The sequence below is a fragment of the Protopterus annectens genome, chromosome 4.part0 (assembly GCF_019279795.1).
Source record: "Protopterus annectens isolate FY-2018-M chromosome 4.part0, PAN1.0, whole genome shotgun sequence".
NCBI lineage: Eukaryota > Metazoa > Chordata > Ceratodontiformes > Protopteridae > Protopterus > Protopterus annectens.
Window position 1 is genome coordinate 1951758430 of NC_056733.1, and position 21853 is coordinate 1951780282.

The following is a 21853-nucleotide window of genomic DNA, read 5'->3' on the forward strand; positions in this document are numbered from 1 at the left end:
ATTATGTGTATAGATCTGCAATCACAGGACTGTAGACATATCTTCTGAACTCATCAGATTCAAACATACTGAAAGTTTTGAAACATGAGGAGAAAAAGTCCAAGATGACTTCCCTGCTTAGTTTAGCAGAAACATAATTGTTGTCAACTGGAAATGGAAACCAAACCATAGTCAAAAATTAGTCAGCAAATGAATGTGTCAAAAAACAAAAGAAAGAATATAAGGAATAGGACAGGTGAGAAGGCAAGAAATGTGGAAAAGGCATAAATATAGTTACAAGTAATGAAGGCTCCTTGAACAACCTCATGCCAATCAAGATCTGATGCAGGAACAGTTACGGAGAGGTGAAATTAAAACAAAAGCTAAAAGGTTAATATGAGGGGCCAAGGACAGTGGGCTACATGAATATTGGTTTACAAAGTCCATTGAAAATGTAGGAGAAACAGGAAAAAATACATGTTCTGTAAAACAGAACTGAAAACAGTTGCACATCTTCTTGCTAACTGTGATACACTAATGGCAGAGGGTCTGTATACTGAAAGGCATAATAATGTGGCAAAACTGTTGCGCTGGGGAGTGTGTAAACATTAGAACGAGAAAAATCCCAAAACAGACTTAATAAGCAGCAAATGACCTGTGGCTCGTTCCTGGGAACAAAAGAAGTAAACCAATCACAAACCAATCACAAAACATGTGAAAAAATGTCCAGATGGAAAATGATGAATTCTCCTTTTAATGTTCAAAATTCACAACGTTAAAAATCACAAAAAATGAGGTTACCGGTTTCATTTACCTATGTAAACTTTTTCAGACAATGATCAAACACTCACTCAACATTTAAATAAATGCAACACCATTGCAATTGGCTATAACTCTTAAAGACATACATCCCCTAAAGCTACATATTTAAAATCACTTGTATTTCAAAGTGCAAATCTAAATTTTCAATTAGTTAAAAAATATTGATTTTTAATTATATACAAAAATAATTTAAAATATTATTGTAAACAAATCTTGTCTAACACTTTATGCTAAAAAAGAAAGGAGACTAAATTGATGGTGTATCAATCATCCTTCCTTAACTTCCTTCTCTCCAAGGCTTTAAGTTTCAAAACTGGGACTATTGAAATCCTGTTGTTTAATCCTGGCCATACATCTGCCTGAAGCAATATCTGCCACTTTAGTTCTTTGAGCTCTAAATAGGCACCCCATGGAGATCTTTCATTAATTTCTACATGGTGTATGGCCATAAATGTAAAGGCATGACCCACATTGTTATGAATATGATGGGCTAGGCCATTATTAAGATTTTGCTTTCTAATAGCATAGTCATGCTCATAAATTCTTTGGTTGAACTTTCACCCAGTTTTTCCAATGTAAAAAACTGAGCATGAGTCACAAGTTGCTAAATAAACTATAGCTTTGGATATACAATTATATCTCACCTTAATCTCCATTTTAAAGTTTATTACCTCAAAATGTTCCCCTGTTTTAACTTTGTAACACCAGTTGCGTGTGCCACACTTGTACATGCCAAGATGTGCCTGTGTTCTAGAAACCCTGTTGATTTTGAGGAGATCTTTCATATTCCTACCTCTCCTATAAGTGATAGTGGGTTTCTCTCCTAATAGGGTCCTAAAGTCTAGGTCTTCCTTTAGGATTTCCCAATTTTTGTTAAAGACCAATCTTAAAATGTGGAAGTCGTGACTAAAAGTGATAGTCAACGATCTGGAATATCCCATTCTTGTTTCCACTATTGTGTCATGGAAAAGAGGAACATTCTCAAAAACACAGTTTGTTCTGTGGTGGCCTTGTCATGTCCCGGTAACCCGTAAGCCTCTTCATTATGCTTGACAATGGGCATAAAGTGTCCATTTTCTCTTTTCATGGAGACCTCTTCTATTAAGTTGTCTACTAAATGCTCTGGGTAAGCTCTTTTGATGAACATAGATCTCAGGTTAATACATTCTTCCTGGAAGTCAACATACTAGGATACCATAAGAGCAGCTCTTATTAGCTGACCTTTTACAACTGACCATTTATGATGTTCTGGATGTCAGCTGCTGTAATGCAAGAGTGAGTTTGAGTATGTTTTCTTCCTGTGAATGGTAGTTGCATATACTTGGTGAATCTCATCCTTACAAAGGTGGACATCTAGATAGTCCATGTAAATATTGTTGACTTCCCATGTAAAATGTAAGAACATAGTTGTGGTGTTGATGTAATGTAAGAACTCATCCAAAGCTTGTGGGGGCACTTTCCAAATGATGCTGATGTCATCCTAGAATCTATAGTACATTTTTACATAGATGTTAAAGCTGGAATGGAAGACATAGTTATTTTCCCAGTACGCCATAACACTATTGGCATATGCACCCGCGCAAGCCGACCCCATGACTATACCAATCAGTTGCAGGTAGTGCTTTTTATTGAACTTTATAAAATTATTAGTCAGTACTACCTCCAGAAGTTTCATAATGAGATTTATTTTGTCATTATCCACTTTGTGTTTTATCAATAATTCATTGACCCAACACAAGACTATTTCCTTTGGAATTACTGTGTACAAGTCTTTCACATCAATCGTGACAAATATGTCATCCACATCATATCTTATCTTATTGACTTGTTCTAAAAAAGTCCAGGAGTCATTGCATATTTGGCTCTCTTTTTTCAGCATTGCCTTTAGCTCGTAATCTAGATATTGAGCACATGTGGATGTTATGGAGTTACCACCATCCACAAGGGGTCTCATAGGGACATCACAAAGTCCTTTATGGATCTTAGGAATGCCAAATAACATAGGGATCCTGGGGTTAAGATGTTCAGGTAGTTATAGAGACTAATGTCTATCCTTTTCTCCAAGAAAATATCAAGCAACTGGTTATGTATTTTCCTGTAAGCTCCATTCAACTCATTTATCATGACTTCTCTGTAGCTCTCTGTTCTCAAAATAGTTTGCATTTTGTCATTGTATGACTATATCCATTACAACCACCCCACCCCCCTTGTCTGGTTTCATAATTCTGACTTTCCCATTTCTAAGGAAACTCAGATGCTTTGTTCCTCCTCAGTTAAATTCAAACCACGATGTTTATACCTATGTTGAAGCTTGTGTAAATTGTGTAAGTCTAGTTTGCATAATTTTTGGTACATTACTAACTTAGGATGTAGTGGGGGATTGAAGGTAGAACTGATTGCATATAACTTGCTACTACCATTGGACCTATCATTTCTGTGTAACAAGGCTAAATTCAATTTTCTAACATACAGTTTAAGGTCAGTCATTGTATCAGTTATGTTGAATGTTTTAGATGGCACAAAAGTCATACTCCTGGAGAGCAAATCAGCAGTATGTTCATCAATACACACACTTGAATAATTATATACTGCAAAGTCTTTCTGCTGGTTGTAAATGATCTCACATCCAAACCTAGTAAAATTGTTCATATTTTAATTCAATTCTTCAAATGTGCCAATGTCTTCTGACACTTCTCCAAACATAAAATTGTCATGAGAAGATCTGGTGGAGCAAGCTCCAAGTTCAAAACTATCAAGCCCGATACTACAATCACTTAATGTTATGACATTCAACAAACCCGAATTTATGTTTTCCAGTGTTTGTTTTTTGGCTTCGCCCCTTAAAACCCTGCTCCCGGGAGTCCCATCTGAAAATGTGGTTGTTTTCCATAGATGTTTTCCTTATTTTTAAGCCACTCACTTCTTCTTAGTTCAGGATAATCTCTGTCATATTTAAAATCAGGTTCATTTATAATTTCAGCAGCTTCTTCCTCAAGCTCATATTCTGTGGCTGCATTGGAATAAATGTGTCTATTGCCACCTGTATGCATAAAATTGTTGTTATCATTTTTATATTTGTTATTCTGTGGGCCTGGAGGCCTGGGATAAGTTATGCCGTTGGCATAGTCACTCAAGTCTCTATTAATTTTATTCAGTTTGCCAGCTTTTAATTTATTAATATACTGATCTATACTATTATAAATTCTGAGCTGCTCAAATTTTACACTTTCATATTGAGTGTCTTCTCAAATAGCTTTATCTAAACCATTCAATTCTTGCATCAAAGAATCAATGATGGTATGATTGTTCTTTACTAATAAATCCAACAGTTCCAACCCACATCTATCAAACAAATGCAATAAATCACAGTGTAAAGCAGAGTTCTGGACAAGTCCTGTTGGGAAACGCCATAACCTTAAACCTTTAGGAATGATGTTTAATCTAATGCATTCTTTAAGGTATGAGTTCTCCAACTGTAGGTTTTTACATTGTGAGAGTTTAGTATCCAAATTGTCTACCTTACCATTCAAAGACGGTGTGGTATGCCTTGCTTCCACTGTAAATGAAAGACCAGATCCAAGCCACTCTTGCAGTGAAGGTATCTGTTTCCTGACATTCCCCCTATTTTCTGTTTCATGTTGACAGAAATTGATGGTATTCCTTGTGTCCATTTCTACAGACACTTCATGCTGTAAGCCATTCTCCGCTAGGCAGCTTCTTGCCAGACATAGGGGGGTAGAGGCAAAGTTACTTGAAGGAAGGTTTCCTTCTACACGAGCATGGGATGTAGTACATGACTCAATGTTTTTGATGGCACCAATCTGCTGGTTAAGATCATCAAGCTTGTGGCTCAACTGAAAAATGACTGCAGTTAAATGGTTGATGTTATTCTCCTTATCTTTTCCTTCCGGTGGAATAAACAAATGCTCCTGCACTGGATCGACCTCACTGCCAGAAGACATACCAACAACAAAAGAAAGAGAAAAATCCTAAAACAGGCTCAATAAGCAGCAAACAGACTGTGGCTCATTCCTGGAAGCAAAAGAAGTAAACCAATCACAAACCAATCACAAAAGATGTGAAAAAACATCAAAATGGAAAATGAATTCTACTTTTAATGTTCAAAATCCACAACGTTAAAAATCACACACAATGAGGTTACAGGTTTTGTTTACCTATGTAAACTTCTCCAGACAATGATCAAACACTCACTCAATGTTTAAATAAATGCAACACCATTGCGATCGGCTAACACTCATAAAGACATACATCCCCTAAAGCTACATATTTAAAATCACTTTTATTTCGATGTGCAAAGCTAAGTTTTTAATTAGTTAAAAAAATATTGATTTTTAAATATATACAAAAATACTTTAAAATATTATTGTAAACACATCTTGTCTAACACTTTATGCTAAAAAAGGAAGGAGACAAAATTGATAGTGTATCAATCATCCTTCCTTAACTTGCTTCTCCCCAAAGCTTTAAGTTTCAAAACTGGGACTATTGAAATCCTGCCGTTTAATCCTGGACATACATCTGCCTGAAGTAATATCTGCCACTTTAGTTCTTTGAGCTCTAAGTAGGCACCCCATGGAGATATTTCATTAATTTCTACATGGTCTATGGCCATAAATGTAAAGGCATGACCCACATTGTAATGAATATGATGGGCCAGGGCATTATTACAATTTTGCTTTCTAATAGCATAGTCATGCTTATAAATTCTTTGGGTGAACTTTCAGTTTCTCCAATATAAAAAAAATGAGCATGAGTCACAATTTGCTAAATAAATGTGCTAGAAACCCCATTGAATCATAAAGGAAGACCTAGATTTTAGGACCCTATTAGCAGAGAAAGCCACTATCACTTATAGGAAAGGTAGGAATATGAAAGATCTTCTCAAAATCAACGGGGTTTTTAGCACACAGGCGCATCTTGGCATGTACAAGTGATGCACATGCAACTGGTGTCACAAAGTTAAAACGGGAACATTTCGAGGTAAAAAAAGCTTTAAAATGGAGATTAAGGCAAGATATATTTGCATATCCAAAACTATAGTTTATTTAGCAACTTGTGACTCATGCTCGTTTTTTTATATTGGAAAAACTGGGAGAAGGTTCAACCAAAGAATTTACGATCATGACTATGCTATTAGAAAGCAAAATCTTAATAATGCCCTAGCCCATCATATTCATAACAATGTGGGTCATGCCTTTACATTTATGGCCATAGACCATGTAGAAATGAATGAAAGATCTCCATGGGGTGCCTACTTAGAGCTCAAGGAACTAAAGTGGCAGATATTACTTCAGGCAGATGTATGGTCAGGAATAAATGACAGGATTTCAATAGCCCCAGTTTTGAAACTTAAAGCTTTGGAGAGAAGGAAGTTAAGGAAGTATGATTGATACACCATCAATTTATTCTCCTTTCATTTTTAGCATAAAGTGTTAGACAAGATTTGTTTATAATAATATTTTGAAGTATTTTTGTATATATTTAAAAATCAATATTTTTTAACTAATTGAAAATTTAACTTTGCACATTGAAATACAAGTGATTTTAAATCTGTAGCTTTAGGGGATGTATGTCTTTAAGAGTTTTAGTCAATCGCAATGGTGTTGCACTTATTTAAATGTTGAGTGAGTGTTTGATGATTGTCTGAAGAAGTTTACATAGGTAAATGAAACCGTTAACCTAATTGTGTGCGATTTTTAATGCTGTGGATTTTGAACATTAAAAGGAGAATTTATCATTTTCCATTTTGATGTTTTTTCACATCTTTTGTGATTGGTTTGTGATTGGTTTACTTCTTTTGCTCCCAGGAACGAGCCACAATCCATTTGATGCTTATTGAGTCTGTTTTGGGATTTTTCTCGTTCTTTTGTTGTAGGTATGGCTTTTGGCAGTGAGGTCGATCCAGTGCAGGAGCATGTGGTTATTCCACCAGAAGGGAAAGATAAGGAGAATAACATCAGCCATTTAACTGCAGTCATTTTTCAGTTGAGCCACAAGCTTGATGATCTTAACCAGCAAATTGGTGTCATCAAAAACACTGAGTCATGTACTACATCCCATGCTCGTGTGGAAGGAAACCTTCCTTCAAATAACTTTGCCTCTACCCCCCCCCCCTATGTCTGACAAGAAGCTGCCTAGTGGAGAATGGTTTACAGCATGAAGTGTCTGTAGACATGGAAACAAGGAATACCACCACCAATGTCCGTCAACTTGAAACAGAAAACAGGGAAAATGTCAGGAAACAGATACCTTCACTACAAGAGTGGCTTGGATCTGGTCTTTCTTTTATGGCAGAGGCAATGCATACCGCACCCTCTTTGAATGGTAAGGTAGATGATTTTGATACTAAACTCTCACGATGTAAAAAGCTACAGTTGGAGAATGCATACCTTAAAGAATGCATTAGATTAAACATCATTCCTAAAGGTTTAAGGTTATGGCATTTTCTAACAGAACTAGTTCAGAACTCTGCTTTTCACTGATTTATTGCATTTTTTTGATAGATGTGGGTTGGAACTGTTGGATTTATTAGTAAAGAACAATCATACCATCACTGATTCTTTGATGTAGGAACTGAATGGTTTAGAAAAAGCCTTTTGAGAAGACACTCACTATGAAAGTGTAAAGTTTGAGCATCTCAGAATTTACAATAGTATAGATCAATATATTAATAAATTAAAAAACAAGTAATCTCCGTGGTATCCCTGAAGTCTCAAAATAGCCCACTAAACAAGTGTAGTTGGTCCAAAAACAAAACAGTGTAAGAAACGTCTCTGTGTGGAAGATTTTTAGTCCATATATCTCTAGTTAATCACTGTATAATAATCAGATCAAGACAATAGTAGTAGAAGTAGCAAACTTTAACTTATCTTAAGTCAAAGCAAAACTAAACAAAAAAATAATAATAAAAAATATATAATTGTACAGCATTACTGAGTATTCAAAAGTAATCCAAGCAAGGCAGGCAGGCAGTCTGTTTCCAGATGAAAATCCTTTATTAAGTACACAGACAAGTGATCCAAGTTTTGTTTTCCTTGGATCGCTTGTCTGTGTACTTAATAAAGGATTTTGACTGGAAACAGACTGCCTGCCTGCCTTCCTTGGATTACCTTTGAATACTTAGTAATGCTGTACAATTATATATTTGTATTATTATTTTTTTGTTTTGTTTTGTTTTGACTTAAGATGAGTTAAAGTTCGCTACTTCTACTACTATTGTCTGATCTGATTAATATACAGTGATTAACTAGAGATATATGAACTGAAAATCTTCCACACAGAGAAGTTTCTTACACTGTATTGTTTTTATATTAATAAATTAACAGCTGGCAAACTGAGTAAAACTAATAGAGACTTGAGTGACTATGCCAATTCCCTAGCTTATCTCAGTCCTCCAGGCCCACATAATAACAAATATAAAAATAATAACAATTTTAAGCATACAGGTGGCAATATACACATTTCTTCCAATGCAGCCACAGAATATGAGCTTGAGGAAGAAGCTGCTGAAATTACAAATGAACCTGCTTTAAATTATGACAGAGATTATCCTAACTAGGAAGAAACGAGTGGCTTAAAAACAAGGATAACATCTATGGAAAACAACCACATTTTCAGATGGGACTCCCAGGAGTGGGGTTTCAAGGGCCGAAGCCGAAAAACAAACAATGGAAAACATAAATTCTGGCTTGTTGAATGTCATGACTTTAAGTGATTGTAGTATGGGACTTGATTGTTTTGAACTTGGAGCTTGCTCCACCAGATCTTCTCATGACAATTTTGAGTTTGGAGAAGTGTCAGAAGAAGTTGGCACATTTGCAAAAGTGAATTCAAATATTAACAATTTTAGTAGGTTTGAATGTGAAATCATTTACAACCAGCAGAAAGACTTTGCAGTATATAATTATTTAAGTTTGTGTGTTGATGAACATACTGCTGATTTTCTATCAAAGGGTATGACTTTTTTGCCATCGAAAACATTCAACATCACTGACACAATGAGTGACTGTAAACTGTATGTTAGAACATTGAATTTAGCATTGTTACACAGAAATGATAGATCCAATGGTAGTAGCAATTTATATGCAATCAGTTCTACCTTCAATCCCCCACTACCTCCTAAGTTAGTAATGTATGAAAAATTATGCAAACTAGACTTAACACAATTTACATAAGCACCAACATAGGAATAAGCGTAGTGGATGGAATTTAACTGAGGGGGATCAAAAAATCTTAGGTTTCATTAGAAATGGGCAAGTCAGAATTATGGGACCAGACAAGGGTGGGTGGTTGTAATGGATATAGAGTCATACAATGAGAAAATGCAAAATATTTTGAGAACAGAGTTACAGAGAAGTCACGATAAATGACTTGGATGGAGCTTACAGGAAAATACATAACCAGTTGCTTGATATTTTCTTGGAGAAAAGGATAGACATTAGTCTCTATAACTACCTGAACATTATAACCCCCAGTATCCCTATGTTTTTTGGCATCCCTAAGATCCATAAAGGACTTCATGATGTCCCTATGAGACCCCTTGTGGATGGTGTTAACTCCATAACATCCACATGTGCTCAATATCTAGATTACAAGCTAATGGCAATGCTGAAAAAAGAGAGCCAAATATGCAAGGACTCCTGGACTTTTTTAGAACAAGTCAATTAGATAAGATATGATGTGGATGACATATTTGTCACAATCTAAGTGAAAGACTTGTACACAGTAATTCTGAAGGAAATAGGCTTATGTTGGGTCAATGAATTATTGATAGAACGCAAAGTGGATAATGACAACATAAATCTCATTATGGAACTTCTGGAGGTAGTACTGACTAATAATTTTATAAAGTTCAATAACAAGCACTACCTGCAACTGATTGCTATAGCCATGGGGTCGACTTCCGGGGGTGTATACACCAATAGTGTTATGGCGTACTGGGAAAAGAAGTATGTTTTCCAGTCCAGCTTTAACATCTATGTAAAAATGTACTATAGATTCCAGGATGACATCAGCATCATTTGGAAAGGGACCACACAAGCTTTGGATGAGTTCTTACATTACATCAACACCACAACTACGTTCTTATATTTTACATGGGAAGTCAACAATACTTACATGGACTACCGAGATGTCCACCTGCTTAAGGATGAGATTCACCAAGTATATGCAACTACCATTCACAGGAAGAAAACATACTCGAACTTGCTCTTGCATCACAGCAGCTCACACCTGGAACATCATAAGAGGTCAGTTGTAAAAGGTCAGATAGTAAGAGCTGTTCATACGGTATCCAAGTATGTTGACTTCCAGGAAGAATGTATTAACTTGAGATCTAAGTTCATCAAAAGGGCTTACCCAGAGTATTTAGTAGACAACTTGATAGAAGAGGTCTCCATGAAAAGAGAAAATGGACACTTTATACCCATTGTCACATAATGAAGAGGCTTACAGGTTACCAGGACCTGACAAGGCCACCACAGAACAATCAGATGGTGTTTTTGAGAATGTTCCTCTTTTCCATGACATAATAGTGGAAACAGGAATTGGATATTCCAGATCGCTGACTATCACTTTTAGTCATGACTTCTAGACTTTAAGATGGGTCTTTAACAAAAATTGGGAAACCCTAAAGGAAGACCTAGACTTTAGGACCATATTAGGAGAGAAACCCACTATCACTTATAGGAGAGGTAGGAATATGAAAGATTCCCTCAAAATCAATGGGGTTTCTAGCACACAGGCGCATCTTGGTATGTACAAGTGTGGCACATGCAACTGGTATAACAAAGTTAAAACAGGGGAGCATTTTGAGGTAAAAAGCTTTAGAATGTAGATTAAGGTGATATATAATTGTATATCCAAAGCTATAGTTTATTTAGCAATTTGCGACTCATGCTTGTTTTTTTTAATATTGGAAAAACTGAGAGAAAGTTCAACCAAAGAATTTACAAGCATGACCATGCTATTAGAAAGCAAAATCTTAATAATGCCCTAGCCATCATATTCATAACAATGTGGGTCATGCCTTTACATTTATGGCCATAGACCATGTAGAAATTAGTGAAATATCTCCATGGGGTGCCTACTTAGGCATCAAAGAACTAAAGTGGCAGATATTACTTCAGGAAGATGTATGGCCAGACATAAATGATAGGATTTCAGTGGTCCCAGTTTTGGAACTTAAAGCTTTAAAGAGAAGGAAGTTAAGGAAAGCTGATTGATACACCATCAATTTAGTCTCCTTTCTTCTTTAGCATAAAGTGTTAGACAAGACTTGTTTACAATAATATTTTAAAGTATTTTTTATATTTAAAAATCAATATTTTTTTAACCAATTGAAAATTTAGCTTTGCACATCGAAATACAATTGATTTTAAATGTGTAGCTTTAGGGGATGTAAGTCTTTAAGGGTTTTAGCCAATCGCAATGGTGTTGCATCTATTTAAATGTTGAGTGAGTGTTTGATCATTGTCTGAAGAAATTTACATAGGTAAATGAAACCGGTAACCTCATTTTGTGTGATTTTTAACATTCTGGGTTTTGAACATTAAAAGGAGAATTCATCATTTTCCATTTGGACATTTTTTTTCACATCTTTTGTGATTGATTTGTGATTGGTTTACTTATTTTGCTCCCAGGAACGAGCCACAGTCTCCGTTTGCTGCTTATTCAGTGTGTAAACATTACAATATTGAAGTATCTGAGAAGTGTTGAAAACATGAGCCACAAAGCATTATAAAAATGATGAAGTTTATATCACATGTGATCACCCATTACCAAAAGTTCAAAGAATTGATGCAAGAAAACAAGGTATTGTAATCCATGAAAAGAAGAGAAAAGTGGTATTGATCAGTGAAATTGTTACAGCCAGTGATTACAGTGTCTTATGTACAGAGAGACTCAAAGTCATAAAGTACAAGGATTTGTAGGCAGAAACAAGGGCAATATGGAAGAAAGATACCCAGACCATTCCAATAGTAGTAGGAGCAATGGGTCTCATAAAAACGAATTTACAGTCTTATTTAGATATGCTACTGTTATATGTAACTCCATATGAATTATAGAAGGAGTCAGTTTTTGGAACATTGCTGGTTCCATAACGAGTACTTTTGGCTAACATCAGAAATTAACAATACTAATTTCATTAATTTTAATCATACTTTGACTTAGGAATGGGGTCAATTCCAGTCATGGTACTGGAAACCCAAAAGACTTGCAGAAATTAAACTGAGAGAGACCTGCAATATGCTAACCACATGATAAACCTTATGGGATGTTTCTATAAATAGTTCTATTGCGAAACCAGATAAAGCAGATGTATCTGTAAAGTTCTTTGATATAGATGTCCTGGTTAACTCTTAGAATGATGCCTATCCAAACATTTGATTTGTTTAATTTGTTTATGTGTCATTCTACTCTATCAGCAACCAATGAACAGTGTGCGATGGGTTAGAATGCAAAGCAAGATTAATGGGAATGGAAGTAAAGTGCACAAAATGCATGTTATCTATAACAACAGTTGCAAACAGCCATTTTCCAAAATGATACACATCTCAACCCACACAAACTCTTTTCTCTTTCTCTCTCTCTCTCTCTCTATATATATATATATATATATATATATATATATATATATATATGGGATCCGGACACATGCTCGACTAGCATATGTCCGAATCACAAAACATCGAACACACATACATGAAAGCGTTTAACATCGACAAATGCTTCTGTGTATCTGTGCCTGTTTCATAGATGAGACTACAGTGCGGGGTAAGAGAAAATTCCCTTTACCCCACTGTAGTGTGATCTCGGAGTGAGAATAATAAAGTGGGGGGCAAAGCCCCCCTGCAGAAACTTAGATTTTATTTTTGAACTACACATACATGGAAGTACTTTTCGATGTTAAGCACTTTCGTGTATGTGTCCGATGTTTTGTGATTTGGACATATGCTAGTTGAGCATGTGTCCTAGACTCATACATATAGATATATATATATATATATATATATATATATATATATATATACACACACACATATGTGTATGTGTGTATGTAGCTACATACACACACACACACACACACACACACACACACACACACACACACACACACACACACACACACAAGCATACACTTAGTGAGAAAACAACATCACTACTACTACACCTACCTGAGCGCATTAAAACACAATTAAGGCATGTACATTAAACTTTTACACTAATTCACACCAAATGTTGTACTGAAGACTCATTTCAATGGAAGAAAGGAAAGCTATTAATGTTACTGAAATCATGTCAATGCAGCTTATTTCTCACAAAGTTTACTTGGAATACTGCAATAATTTATGAAACCAAACATCAAGTATATGCAAAAGGAATCAGCAGGCTTTAAAGAGTAACATTTTAGCACTTTTGCCTTAGATAATAACACTTCACCTAAATGCATAGAAAAGCAAAAACAGAAAAAGCTTTAGCATAATTTTATTGCTCTTTGTTTTAACTCACATATTATATTTATGAAATCAGTCAGAATAATTCTGGCTTTCAATCTAAGCAGCCAACAAAATCCTTTAATGTTCAGTATTATATCAAAAATTTCCCCCTGAATGTTGTTACTGACTCCAACATGAGAAAATGAGATCTGTTAAAATTACAGCACTGTATAAAGCATTTTCTGTTTTCGCATAATGATGCATATACATTTTTGTACCCTCTCTGCCAGTTTATGTGACAAGTTCCCATTGTAAAATGCATCACAGCTGTCACATTGGACTAAGTAGATCACAATCATTAAACTACAATTAAAATATCATGTTGACCCTAAACACTTATCTAATATGGACACCAAAGTGTAAGAACTTGAACTCATGTGTTTAAAATACCCATAAGGCCTTCCACAGAAGAGAAGAGTTGTAGAACTTGAGGAATAAATAAGTAACTTTATTAAGAGAGAAATTATAAATGGGACCATCATAGCACTGACTTACTAAAACAGGATATATTTCAAATGCAGAGATTGCCTGTGTCTAAATTATGGTGAACCTATTGAAAACATGCATGTATGTAAAACAGAAAGGTGATTATCTGCAAAAAGTGAAAACAATTATTAGATAAATAAAATATCTAGGGAGTGTGACATACTGTATTTTAGACCATTCTGATCTTATTAATTTATGCATTCAGGATGAGGAAGGGGGCCACCATGTCACAGGTAAGGCAGTGTTTGCAGCAGATAGTATATAGTAATACACAGGACTTCAAAGTTATAATGTTACTGATCCATGACTAATGTCACAGACCTAGGGGTCCTGCTTTTGCAACCCTGCTAGTTCAGAAAGTTTGCAACAGATAGAAGATACAAGTTGTACAGGAAAGACCAACATCACATTTATTATGGCTGTTAAGCCACTATCAGATTAGCCTTAGATGTCTAAGATTTTTAGGAGACTATACATAAGTACTGGGGAAGCTACTGGGCAGTACCTGATGACAAATTAATGGAGATATGTTATTCAACATGTTCAGCATACAGCAGCTGTGGTACTACATCACCATTACTCATGCAGACAGTACACATATTTTGTTTTATTAAAGGAATGCAAAGGTATAGCCCAACATACAGTACAGTACACATAAGCACACAGTTTCAGGCACACCAGGTGCATATCCCCCAAAACAGCGACATGAGTCAGCTCCCATCAATGGGACAGGGCATCATCTAGATCCCCCCATTAGTGGAAATATTAACATGATATCCTCTTTCGTCATGATCAATGAGTTAAAATATTTATTCAATGCTTTTTGTCCTGATTGCAGTGGACTACCTAAAATAATAGTCTGTTGGTTCCCAAGCTATTCAGTATCAGCCTCCATATGGGCTTTGTGCCAAACAAATGGAGGACAGGAACAGTCATCCTTTGCACAAAAGTGGGGTGTGAATGGACACATAATTATGAACCCATAAGTCTGACAAGCCTCGTATGTAACAATATGCAGAGTATCATCACGTAAATTATAAATTACAACATAGGTAGCCTACAATCTCTTGACACAAGCCAGTTCAGTTGTGTCAAGGGCAGATCCTGACTGCTTAGCCCAGTCAACTTCTTTAAAAAGGTTACTGAAAAAATGGATGTTGAGAAATCAGTATATACTGCTTATCTAGACCTCACAAAGGTGTTTAACTCAATCCCATACTCAAGTATTGATAAACTTTCCCAGCTAAATGTTAATTCCTGTGTAACTCACTGGATATCAATTTGGCTCACAGGTAGAACCCAGTAAATTAGGATAGGCGGCTTACCTCCTCCAAAAGACCTGTATCTAGTTGTATACCTCAGGGTTCAGTGTTTGGTTCACTACTCTTTAGCATTTACTTCTTGGAAGTACAAGCTAAAGTTAACAGTTTATGTCTCAGCCACATTTGTAGATATGTGTAAACTTGGTGTCATCATAAACTTTTCAGAGGAGACAAAGGTCATCCAAATAGACCTTTCCCAAACAAATAGCTGATGTCATGACCATGGACTAAAACTGAACGCCAACGATGACACAACCTTGAAAGTCCAGTAGTTAGGGATCCAGAACTCTGTGGCATATTGTCTACTCAGAAGCGATCTTTGCTTAACACACAAGGCCATGTCAAACCCAGAGCTGTTTGACATGCTACACTTAAAGAAATCCCAATCCCTCAGAGACACATGCACCAGGGATCTAATCAGCACAAAGAACAAAACATGCTGGAGGATAGGTTCCTGACCCAAAGACTCCCCAGACTCTGGAATAAACTGCCCATACATGTCATGCAGAGCGCCTCTTTGGCCCTCTTCAAAAGGAACCTTGATGACTAGATGGGAGATAGGAAATTCACCCCGGGGATCACATCAGTCACCCTGCTAGACAGGGGTCCAGGGAAGTAAATACTGTGGGGAGAAATAGCCAGGGAATTGTTATGGCTAGGCTTGTATAGGCCCTAGGGTTGATAGCCTAGTACCAACCTATGAACCTATGAACCTTTGAGAACAAACTTTCCTTTGATCACCATGTATCCAGTGAAGAAATTCCTTTTCCATTACACAGCTCATTAGGAAGGGTATATCATCTAGTTCCCCGGATATGGTTATTCAACTGTAATCAACTATTATTAGGCAGATCATTGAGTATGATACCCACTCAATATGTATCTGTCCAAACACTTAACATGACTTCACCAACCACAATGCTTTCTCACCAAGAAAATAAATTGTACTGACTATTCCAAAGCCTTTTCTTTCTTCTTCATATCAGACAGGCTACTGATGGCAGACTTCTGCCTCACTTACAGATTATCAACAGAACCTATCCTCTGCAATCTACTGCACATCTGCAAGTACAATTGTGGCATAAATACCTAGTTAAGAGATCTTAGTCTCTTCTACAGCAAAAACAGAACACGTCAGAGCAGTAGATATGTACCGCAGAAAATATCTCTATTCTGGAATCATCTTCCTCATCACATAAAGGAAAATATTTCTCTTACTCACTTCAAATGTAATCTGGATGACTGGATGGAAAATTACAAATTCACCATGCTTTAGCACCCCTGTCCCTTAAGGATATGGGTAACATGTAAACGTATTATCTGGCTCGGGGTTATTCATTCTTAAATTACAAGTGCTAAAACACTTCATGGGAATGCAGGGCTAGTCTTCTAAATATCCTCATGGATAACTCACTTGGTAAGTACCTATGAACCTATGGAAGAAGAACCATGATAAATCTAACAATTTCATTTTCTTTTGGGAATTAAAATACATGATTAGAAATAAAACTAATGCTGCACATACCCTTTATTTTAGGAACCCACAAAATGCTTGGCTCACCAATCCTGAAATAGTTTGAAACACTATAGATTCAGTTTCATAGGTAGATACTAGGCTAATGAGCACCAGGGCCTTTATTAAATAGTGGTGCAACCCAACCCAGTTGTGTCCCTATGTATCATGGGGATTTATTAAGAGGGGGTATGTTAGTTAGGAGGTTTCTAGAGCTTATGTGAATTGGGAGGCAATGTGTCATTTTTGGCATTACTGTCTACCTCTGTCTATCAGAGACAAAGGGCCTAGACCCAGGGTGAATTTCCAATTTCCTATCATTTGGTCAAGGTTATGCATAACTAGGGTTAGGGATGAACTCAACTTCACATGGATGGGGAGCCTGTTCCAGAGCATGGGGATCCTCTGAGACATGGGTTTTGCCAGTATGAATTATTTATGTCACAAGCAAAATTTAAATCCTTAGATCTAGAGATTCTGATGTTGCTCATTTTGTGGATGTAGAAAGGTTCCATCAAAGCTGAATCAAAGGATGCATTGCATGCCAAGCATAGATAGCCTCTAAGTAACCTTCAGGAGACAGAATGTAGACACAGGGCTTTAAAGGAATCTGTTTAGGGTAATGAGTTTACACCATGAAGTCTCTTGCTAAGGAAACTTTGTGGGTTTTCCACTTATTGCATATGTCTGGTCAGGCACATACCAAAGGAGGCGTTATACTTAATGATGGGTCTGGAAGGGCCAGATAAAGAGGCACTCGGAATTCCTTGGAGCTGGATGTCATGCCTTTACTTATAAGTTGGGCGACATAGAATGATATTCTTACCACCTTGGTCACATGTTGGTCAAACACCAGATTACTTCCTACTTATATTCCCAGATCCCTGAGGTCAGCTCTTTGGGTGTCCTATTGATGGAGCAATTATCCTGGATGGCAGGTTTCACATAAAGCACTGTAATGCATTTCTTGACATTGCGTTTTAATCTGTGAATTTAGTGTCGGTCATTTGTCTGTGTTAGATCCCCAAGTAAGATGTTTGTGTCAAGGGTGAAATCTAAGGTAGCTCCTGATTTGCAGTTAAAAGACCTTGACATTAGCCTTTACCTCTGAGAAGTGGATGCCAAATTGGAGAGGTCCCAGCATGGTGCCCTGAGCTACACCACTGGTGACTGGTCACTTAGTCAAAGGTTCCCCACAAATCCTGACTTCCTGGGTCCTGTATGTCGACCAACTGGTTATCTAGTGAGTTATGTAGGGAATTATACCAAGTTTGGTGAGTTTACAACTATATCTAAGTGAGGTATAGTACTCAATGTCCTAGCCAGGCCCAGGTAACTGATTCATAGGTTCATAGGTGTGTACTAGGCTAATGGCCCTGGAGCCTTTACAAGCCTAGCCCATAGGATTACCCTGGCATCATGCCACTTGACCTTAGTTCCCAGAGCCTCTGTCAAGTAGAGCCACTGGAGTGATCCTTGGGGTGAATTTTCTATTTCCCATCCACTCATCAAAATTTGTCTTGAAGATGGACAGTGAGGTACTCTGTTTAACATGTAAGCGAAGTCTATTCCATAGCATGGGAAGTCTCTGGGTTATAAGCCTGTCCCTCCAGCTTGTTCTATTGATTGTAGTATTGAGGTTGAGGTCTCTGGAGCATGTGGTGTGGAGGGATTGGGATTTCTTTAGATGTAGCATTTCTAACAGAGCTGGATCAGACATGGATTTGTAAAGCAAGCAGAGATTGCCTCTAAGTAGGCGATATGAGACAGAGAATAGTTGGAGTTTTTTGAGTCTGTCCATATAGGATGAGTGTTTAAGCCCTAGGATCCTCTTTGTGAGGTATTTTTGCGGTCTCTCCAGTTTTTGCAGGTGTCTAGTGAGGTACATACCAAATGGGGCATTGTACTCGATGACTGGCCTAATGAGGGAAGAGTAGAGGGAGACAATGACCTCTTTCTTCCCAGAAGCAAAACCCTTAGTAATGAGATGTGCCTCATAGAAGAACTTTCTGACCACAGTGGCAATGTGCTGGTCAAAAGAGAGATTGCTGTCAACCTGTGTTTCAGGTTCTCTTATAACTCCTTCTGTGTTCAGTGGACTACCATCAATGTTGTAATTCATCATTTTCCCCTTACCCAGTGCCTTCTCAAAGAAATCCACTAGGGTTAGTAGGCATGACAAAGCCAAACTGGGTAGGATCCAGTGTCTGAAGGTTGCCAGTTTGCTTGTTGATCATTTCTCTGATAAGTCATTCAATGGCTTTGCATATCAGACTAGTCAGACTAATAGGTATGAAGTTTCTGAAATTGGTTGGTGGTCCACCACTGTGAAATGGTGTAACTGCTACAGTCCTCCATTCTCATGGTACAAAGCCAGTTTTGAGGCTATAGTTGAAAAGTGACTTGAGTGATCCTAAAAGTGTTTCATGCTATTTAGGAGACATCTCAAGGTGTTGTTTGGGCCCACTGAAGCTGTGATTTTGATCACAGTGAGCACCACCAGGACATACTTCCTATTTATAGCTGGGGGTGGGTATGCTTGAAGGTATTTTCTTGGGGAAGTAGGAGGGTGAGGTTTGAGCTGATTTTTTCAGCCAGCAAATTCACCATGTTGCTTTGCTCATTGAAAGTAGCACACTGACTACCAGTTTGGCACACTGATGTGTACTGCCTTTGAAGTTTTGTACATAACTACAGAAGGCCTCGTGGTTGTCTTTCACCTGTGAGACTATTCAAAATTATAATTTTACTTTTTGGATTTAATTAGTCCTCTCAAATTCCTATTTAGTTTTATTAGAGAGATCCAATCATTATATAAGTTGATCTTCTTGATTTTAGCCATGATTTTTTCCCTTTTGTTATATACCCTATTAAGGTTAAGATTCTACCACTGTGGTTTTATTTTAAGAGTTTGTTTTGGGCTAACTTCTAATAGGTACAGCAACCTCTATACAGCCATTTATATAGGTTCATAGGTTGGTACTAGGCTATTGGCCCTAGGGCCTATACAAGCCTAGCCATAACAATTCCCTGGCTATTTCTTCCCACACTATTTATTTCCCTGGACCCCTGTCTAGCAGGGTGACTGACGTGATCCCTGGGATGAATTTCCTATCTCCCATCCAATCATCAAGGTTACTTTTGAAGAGGGCCAAAGAGGCGCTTTGCTTGACATGTATGGACAGTCTATTTCAGAGTCTGGGGAGTCTCTGGATCAGGAAACTATCCCTCCAGCATGTTTTGTTTATTGTGATGACAAGGTTTAGATGCCTGGAGCATGCGGCAGTGAGGGATTGAGATTTCTTTAAGTGTAGCATGTCCAAAAACTTTGGATTTGACATGGCCTTGCATGTTAAGCAGAGATCGCCACGGAGTAGACGATATGCGACAGAGTATAGCTGAAGTTTTTTAAGGTGGTCAGCATAGGGCATCTGCTTTAGGCCTGTGATTCTTTTAGTGAGGTATTTCTGCGGCCTTTCCATTTGTTGCAGATTTCTTGAGAGGTACATACCAAATGGGGCGTTGTATTCTATAATGGTTCTAATGAGGGATGAGTACAGTGGGACAATGACATCCTTTTTTATGGATGAAAAGCCCTTAGTGATGAGGTGTGCCACATAGAAGAATTTCTTGACTGTTGTGGTGATGTGGTTATTGAAGGTGAGACCACTGCCCACCTGTGTCCCTAAGTCTCTTATCACACTTTTGCTGTTTAGTGTACTGCCACCTATGTGGTAATGCATGGGTACATGTTTTTCCCAAAGGGGATAACTATACATTTCTTGGCACTGAGCTTGAGCCAATGGCTCTGGCACCAAGCATCTGTTTCTGTAAGGCCCTTTTGTAGATTATCCACATCATTTGGGTATTCAATAATGGCTCCCAGTTTGTAGTCATCTGTGAACTTTGTTAGCCAGAGTCCCTTAATGTTGGCCTGTGCTTCAGAGAAGTAGATGCCAAACAAGAGAGGTCCCAGAACTGATCCCTGAGGTGCTCCACTTGTCACTTGTCTGGAGCTTGATTTGGAGTCAGCTACTTTTACAGTGTGGGTTCTGTCAGAATGCCAGCTAGCAACCCATCAAGTGATGTAGGGATTAATGCCCAGCTTAGTAAGTTTATCTATGATTCCAGAGTGGGGGCTGGTGTCAAAGGCCTTGGCGAGATCCATATAGGCTGTGTTGACTGTCTTACCCTGGTCCACGGCTCTGGAGACTGATTTGAAGAAGTCAGTCAGGTTCAGGAGACAAGATCGGCCCTTCACGAACCCAAACTGAGTGGAGTCCAGTGGTTTAAGGTTGCCAATGTCTTTGTTTATAAGTTCCATGATAATACATTCCATGGCCTTGCAGACCAGGCTTGGCAGACTGATGGGGCGGTAGTTCTCAGGATCCAAGGAGGATCCCACATTGTGGAGTGGGATAACTCTAGCTGTGCGCCACTCAGTGGGCATGAAGCTTGAGGTGAGGGTATGATTAAATATGACACTTAGGTGAGGTGCCAGTTCATTTTGTAGTTCATGTAGTACACATCCCGGGATGTCATCTGGTCCCATGAATGCTGTATTCTTAGCTTTGGAGAGTGCATTTTTTACCTGTGTGGCCGTTATTAGCGGAATTTGTCAATCTTTCGGTATTGAGATGGGCCATTTAGGGGGTGAGAGGGGGATGAAGTTGGCACTGAATCGATCTGCCAGGATATTGGTAATATCCTTGAGATCAGTATATTTAATGCCATTCTGTTGTAGCTCAGAGCAGATCTGAGCATTGCCATTTAGATTCTTGACATAGTTATAGAATGCCTTGTGGTTGTCTTTGGAATCATTGGCAATTTTATTTTTGTAACTAGCTTTGGAGGATTTTATGAGGGATCCCAGCTTCTTACTGAGGCTGGCAAGGGAGTTTTTTGCATCCTGGGATTTTCCTCTTTTCTGCAACAGTTTCTTCCTTTTGTTGTAAAGTTTGTTTCTGGCAGGGGACCATCAGATTGGCTTCCTTTTTTTGGAGTAGAGCATCTTGGTTCTATTTGGGATGGCACGATTCATGCATGAGTGGATGTGCTCATACAGTGCCTTACTGTAGGACTCAGCAGTCGAACTTTCATTTCCCGTCTGCATGGGTGTCATGAAGTTTATAACTTCTGACTTGAGTAGCATGAAGTTGGCTTTAGAGAAGTTTTCTATGGAGGTTTCCTTACTGGGGGGTGGGGTGGGATGT